The 7,105-nt window shown below is 40.5% G+C and overlaps 1 long non-coding RNA gene across 1 annotated transcript; it reads left to right on the top strand.

Annotated features, from left to right (window-relative positions):
* The first annotated feature begins 3,077 nt into the window (after positions 1–3,077).
* Positions 3,078–5,252, top strand: LOC133227401 (uncharacterized). Its single transcript, XR_009729804.1, has 3 exons — positions 3,078–3,424; positions 4,719–4,792; positions 5,126–5,252. It is a non-coding gene; the product is annotated as an uncharacterized LOC133227401 (long non-coding RNA).
* The last annotated feature ends 1,853 nt before the right edge of the window (positions 5,253–7,105 follow it).

Below are 7,105 nucleotides of genomic sequence, written 5' to 3'. Positions count from 1 at the left end.
ATGAAAACAGATTAAAGCTTGAGTCCTTCTCATTTGGGTTCCTTATTTTGACTCAGGCTTTTGTGGTTTTTTTTTCTTCTGTTGCACTCCCTACTCCCACTCCCTCCCTCCCTCTGCCTCTCCTCTCTCTCTGTTTAGCATTTTATTGGTATCCTGATGCCTGACATTATTGAGGCTTCCTCAAGGTCTTCAGGTGCCAAGAGACACACTTTGCATTCCTTATCTGCAATAACGCAAAGTGTGAAGAGTTAGGAAGATTAAAAACAAACTTTAATGATATATATCCTCAGTTTTGGATTTAATCTGTGCCTGAAGATACTGTGACCTAAATTACAAAGTATATTATAGTTGCAGAAAAGGCAGCTGCTCAGGTTCACTCTTGGCGAGTTCAAATTGAACTCCATGGAATATGGAACAGCAGAAATTATTTACAATCTATTCAGTTGCCAGCCCTTCCTTTGGGCCAAAAAGAAGATACATTTGTATTCCTGTTATATTCTATTGTGTTCTTCTATCTTTCACAATCCCTTAGGACAGGGAGAGAGCTGGAAGGAAGGAAGAGATGCTTGCTAAGCTCCCAGCATCCAGGCAGAATGAATAATGTGAATAAAATGCAAGTTTAGTTGCACAGTCTCCTTAAGTGGTGCATAAATAAATAGTATGCAATAATAGATTTTGTGTGATGCAATTATTTATATTCAGAAGTGTAACCATATGCATATACCATATCTAAAAATGCAGGAAATTCCTTTTCTTTCAGAAAACCACACTAGCTCTTATGGAAGAACAACTGGATTCAAGATGATTATTATGTGGAGGCCGAGAATATGACTCTGAAACGATAACAATTTTCTTTTTTGTTACTGTTAAAAAGAAAGCAGGTTTACTGATTAGTCCCATGGTGAACCTTTCCATCTGACTGACCGTGGAAAGGGCTTCCCTGGTGGCTCAGATGGTAGAGAATCTGCCTGCAACACAGGATACCTGGATTCCACCCCTGGGTCAGGAAGATTCCTGGAAAAGGGAATGGCAACCCACTCAAGTACTCTTGCCTGGAGAATCCGATGGACAGAGGAGCCTGGGGGGCTACAGTCCATAAGGTCTTAAAGAGTCAGAAACGAGTGAACAACTAACACTTTCTTGTAAAGCTTCCTCCATGAAGAAAAAAAGAGAAAATTCATAACTTGCTCTGAAAAATATCAGGATCCATAAATTTTTCAGCCTGGTTTTAAAAATAGGAACTGATACGCATGAAGGTCTTTTAACTTTCCCTTTAATAATGAAAGTATTGATCTATTTCATAAGATCCTTTGCAGCTGATGCATTTCACAATTGGTGTCCCATTACAACATTTGAATATCATGTTTCCATAAATGGTTATGATACTCTAGAGCTGTTTACAGTTAAAATAACAGTTGGCAATTTCTTTGATCACAAACCAGTGCATTGGATAGTTAATTTCTGGTGGAATCAATAATACCGCAGACAGGGCACTATTTTGGTGGAAAAGTTTGCCTTTTGGAAGTGATATTTTCAACCTGCCTTAAAAATTGTTGCCAAAACCATTATTCTTCACTTAATGAGAGGCTTTTCTGAACTCTTAACGAATCCGGCCATTCTCCAGTGCAGTATTCAATACTGACTGTGGACCATGTTGTTCCAGACCTGAATTGAAATTCATCAATGCCTGTCTTGTTGGTAAGATCATTAGGAAGCAATGCATTATTAAAGAGTGTTTCAGACACACAGGGCTTGGAATTGTTATTGATAACAAATGTTGCTAAGGTTTTCCTGTAAAATAACCATAGTGAAAAGCCGTGGATCTAAAGCTTCAAGCAGTTTTGAGAAAACGGCAAGGAATATGTAATTAGGTGAGGTAGATATGGACTTTGACTGATGGCTTCTTTGCCCATTACCTGAAACCACATATGCTTTGGACCACAATGATGACATCTCCAGAAAAAATATTATAATATTGAATTTGTTTCCCACAAAGAACTTGGTAGTGTTAAAGTCTTTTCATTTAGATGAGCTATTCTCTTGTCTTTATTGAAGATCACTAGGTCTAGAGGTCAGTGGATAAATAGAGCCCTTCAATTGCTGAGTTTGAAGTCTGCTGATTTTATAAGCATTTGGTAAGGAAAAGCAACATAGCTATAAAAAAGAAGGAACTATTTCAAATATTGTTGTATTTTCCAACACACACACTCTACTCCTTGTCTTGTCCCTGACTTTTACATATTTGACCTGATCTTTTCAAAGCTCTGTTTCAATATTACATATTTTCATTGTTCGTGATTTTAAGCATTTATTTTCATATATTCTTGCAGCTTTCTACTGTGATGCTGAGGGACTTTATCCAACTACTTAGCTGTATTTTGTGCTGATAGTTACAGTTTAAATGGCTTTTGCATGCGTGCCAAGTTGCTTCAGTCATGTCCAACTTCTGTGTGACCCTATAGACTGTAGCCTGCTGCATTCCTCTGTCCATGGGAGTCTCCAGGCAAAAATACTGGAGTGGGTTGCCATGCTTTTCTCCAGGATCATCTCTACTCAGGGATCGAACTTGCGTCTCTTATGTCTCCTGCACTGGCAGGCGGGTTCTTTACCACCAGCACCACCTGGGAAGCCCCAAACACACCTAAGCTGAAAACGTTACCAGTTAGTTGACCTAGGAGATGTGACCACAAAGCAGATACTCAAAACCTTTGTTTATTGATTACTCAGTTTCCTCTGAGTCATTTTGGACCTCACTTGTAATTAGCAGGGGTTGTAGCAAATGGAATATTTGCTTGCAGGAATCTCATGGAAAGATGTATTGAGTTTCTACGCCATGTCAGGAGGTGCAATTAGAAAGCCAGAGCACGGAGAAATAAGAAGCTGGTGGCGTAGTAGCCATTTGTGGAACACTCAAGCTTTTCCATGACTCAGAGTCTTAAATGTTTTGTTTCTCACACTATTTTAAAAGTAAAATGTTAAGTGACTGACTATTTTTAGTACATAGGCCAGGCTTTGCCAAGCACTTTATTACCTAATTCTTACAACAGCTCTGTGAGGGTAGGTACTCTGAGTGCCCTCTTTTAAAGAAGCAGGTTGTTCTATCTTGCTTTTAGACACATTGCTTTACGTGAGGGAGGAAGTGGGGCACCATGGGAAAGGATTTTAATCATGTCCACAGTTAGATTTCAGTTCCGCCATGGATCTTGGAACAATATGGGTTTGAACTGTGTGGGTCCTTTTGTTTGTGAATGATTTTTATAAATGTGCACTTCCTGACATCACAATCAGGATCACCTGAGGCAGATAATCCTCCTTCTGACTTATCAGAAGGTCAGTAGTCTAACGCCATGTCACAAAGCCTATGCCATTCACCTCACTTCATGGCCTAGGCATTTTATCATCTCATATCATCACAGGAAGAAAGGTAAGCTATTTAGAGAGAGGCTACATTCCCTTATAGTAGAACTTAGTATATTGTTATAATTGTTCTATTTTATTTGGTGTGGATTGCTTACAGTATCTAGTTTATAGAGTAAACTTAATCTCACATAGAGGAAAAATCATAGATAGGGTTGTTCCCTCCATGGCTTCAGGCATCCACCAGGGATCTTGAAACATATCCCCCTAGGATAAGGGGGCACCACTGTACAAATAAAGAAACTGGTGCGTGAGCTTGCAGTGTAACAGAATTATGTGAATAGCTAGTTTTTAGCAAGATAGAGACCAGAATTCAGATCTTCAGACACTTTAGGCAGTGCGTGGGTGAAGGTGGAGCTGGGAGCATGGCTCTCCTGTGCCATGGCTCTCTTGTCGGCTGCATTGATGTGATGCCTGTCGGGGGTGAGAGACTCGGTGCAACATCTGCCTCTGCCATTGTCTGGTTTGGCAAGCTAGGTGCACTTAGTCTCCCTGAGACTCAGACACAGAAAGAGTCAAAACAATCTCTTATGTTCTCCTTTAAAAAAGACATGATAACCTAGAAAAACGGTACTGATGAACCTATTTGCAGGGCAGGAATAGAGATGCAGACATAGAGCACAGACTTATGGGCATGAAGGCAGGAGAGCGTAGGACAAATTGAGAGAGTAATGCTGTAATATATACATTATCATATGTGAAATAGAAGGGCTTCTCAGGTGGCACTGTTGGCACAGAATCCACCTGCCAGTGCAGGAGACATAAGAGACGTGGGTTCAGTCCCTGGGTCGGGAAGATCCCTTGGAGGAGGGCATGGTAACCCACTCCAGTATTCTTGCCTGGAGAATCCCATGGACAGAGGAGCCTGGCGGGCTACATCGACGGGGTCACAAAGAATCGGAAACAACTGAAGCGACTGAGCACATGTGAAATAGATAGCTAATGTGAGGTTGCTGTATGGCTCAGGGAGCTGGTGCTCTGTGACAGCCTAGAGGGATGGGAGGGACTGGGAGATGGGGTGGGGGTGGTTCAGGAGCAAGGGAGCATATGTGCACCTGTGGCTGATTGATGTTGATGTATGGCAGAAACCAATACAATATTGTAAAGCAATTATCCTCCAATTAAAAATAAATTTATTAAAAAAGACTTAATAATATTTTAGAGCAGCTTTAAGATCATAACAAAACTGTGGGGATGGTGCAGAAATTTCCCATACACCCTCTGACCCTACACCAGCCTCTCAGATTTTTCAGTTTTAAAGTTCTATGACACACATTTAGTTTTTCTTCTCTTTATAATAGGACCCCTTCCCTTAAGTTCTCACCTGTCATGAGGTGGCCATTTATATAAAAGAGGATCTTAAAGTTTTCTACTGGTGAGTAATTTTATCTGAGACATCATCATTCAATGCTGGGTAAAGATTTTTCCTCAGTTAATGCACAGCACCAAAGTTGGGTTTAGCAAAGGCACACTAGAAATCCTAAATAGAAAAAAAAAAATCTAATTTATTTTTGACACTTATTCTTTTAAAAGTGAGATTTTAACATAAATTAGCTTAAAGCATTTGTTCAATATAGCAAGCACCTAAACATTAATGTAAAAAAATTTCTTTCCCCTTATCCTGTTTTTGTTCTTTCTTTATAGCATCATCCAGTACCTAAAAATGTGTTATATATTTTGATGTATACTTGTTCATTGCTCCCCACAGGAATGAGTTCCATGACGGTGGTGACTTGTTTTGCACATATGGACCGGCTGTCATCAGGAACACACATCAGCAAACTTTTTTTCTGTAAAGGGTCAGATAATAAATACCACAGCCTTTGCTGCCACTACTCAGCTCTGATTTGGCAGTATGAAAACAGACACAGAAAATACGTAAGGCTTTAGGTGTGGCTGTGCTTTGATACAGAGAAGGCGATGGCACCCCACTCCAGTACTCTTGCCTGGAAAATCCCATGGACGGAGGAGCCTGGTGGGCTGCCGTCTATGGGGTTGCAAGAGTCGGACACAACTGAAGCGATTTAGCAGCAGCAGCAGCAGTGCTTTGATAAGACTTTATTTACAAACATAGATGGTGACCAGTAGGTCATAGTTGGCTAACCTCTGATCTAAAGCAGCTCTTGTCCTATAGTTGAAGCTCGTGCGGGCATGCTAAGTCGCTTTCAGTCATGTCTGACTCTTTGTGACCCTGTGGACTGTAGCCTGCCAGGCTCCTCTGTCCATAGGATTCTCCAGGCAAGAATACTGGAGTGGGTTGCCATTTCCTTCTCCAGGGGATCTTCCCGACTCAGGGACTGAACCTGTGTCACCTGCAACTTCTGTCTTGCAGGCTGATTCTTAACCTCCGAATCACCAGAGAAGCCTTTGTTGAAGCACAATAGCAATTTATTCATGAAATCATTGAGCTAAAAGAGTAAAAACTCATATTAAAACTTAAAAAATGTTAAGAATTCTAATGCTTCTTCATGTATGTTTATCACCCTCTGGGCTAAAGCTCCCACCTTGGAAGACATTTTTCTTCAAAATATTCTTTTCTGCAAAACTTTATTTATGTAATGTTTGGCCTTGTAGACACCTGGCAAGGTCAGATCAGCTTCCTATTTGCCTTCAGCAAGTGTCCTTTCTCTTGTTTTCACGTCCTATCTTAAAGCCTGTCTTTTTATGAACACTCTTTTATTGATTTTTTTTTTCTCTGACATTTCCACCTTCTAAGCTTGTACTGTTGCCCCAAGAATCATGTTCCTAGCTTAAATGATTTCTTGAGCATAGAATCTTGAACTTTGGAACTATTGTATATACTCCTGTGATTCAAATAATTCAGAGAAAAGTTCTTCAGGGTTATGATTTAGGCTTTATTTTGCTTTTAAAAGGCTTGTTAAAGTTTTACTTTTCTTTTGAGGAAATAAAGAAAGGGTGTGGTTTAAAATTTGATGGAAGTCCTTTAGGATCTTTAAATGTTTTTTAACTAAAAAAACTGAGTGAAAAATGAAATCTAAGGATTTTCCATACTGCTTTTCATTCCAGATTTTCAATTTTTAAAATCGATTTTACTTGGTCAGAAACTTAAAAATTGTCATAGATATTGAGTCTGTGATTTGATAATCCCCTACTTAGAAATTAATAAGTTAGTCTATTACTATTTCATGGATGCTGGCAGAAAGCAGCATACTACCTGGTCAGAGCCAGGACTTCATTGCTTTTGGTCCTGGTGCAGCAAGCGGCAGGAGCTTCAACATACTTGCGTTGGGTCACCTTCCCAGGTGCCACTAGTGGTAAAGAACATGCCTGCCAACACAGGAGACATAAGAGACTTGGGTTTGATCCCTGGGTTAGGAGGATCCCCTGGAGAAGGGCATGGCAACCCAATCCAGTATTCCTTCCTGGAGAATCCCGTGAACAGAAGAGCTTGGTGGGCTAGTCCATGGTGTCACAAAGAGTTGGACATGACTGAAGCAACTTAATATTATGTACTTCGACCCCCAGTCTTATGGAAGTGTCACGATACAGCTGATATGGCTAAGCACACAGTGGGTTTGCATCATGGCTGAGGAACACTAAGTTTGGTAAACCCACAGCTTTTATAGCAAGCAATAATGCAGCTGCCCTTTGCCCAAGGGTGGCGGTTGCCTCATTTGTCAAGGTTGCTCATTGCAGACACAACCCTGAGAAATGGACTGGGCAAAGA

The sequence above is a fragment of the Bos javanicus genome, chromosome 16 (genome assembly GCF_032452875.1).
Source record: "Bos javanicus breed banteng chromosome 16, ARS-OSU_banteng_1.0, whole genome shotgun sequence".
NCBI classification, from domain to species: Eukaryota; Metazoa; Chordata; class Mammalia; order Artiodactyla; family Bovidae; genus Bos; species Bos javanicus.
The sequence above is the reverse complement of the archived record's forward strand: the minus strand, read 5'-3'. Positions and strand labels throughout refer to the sequence as shown.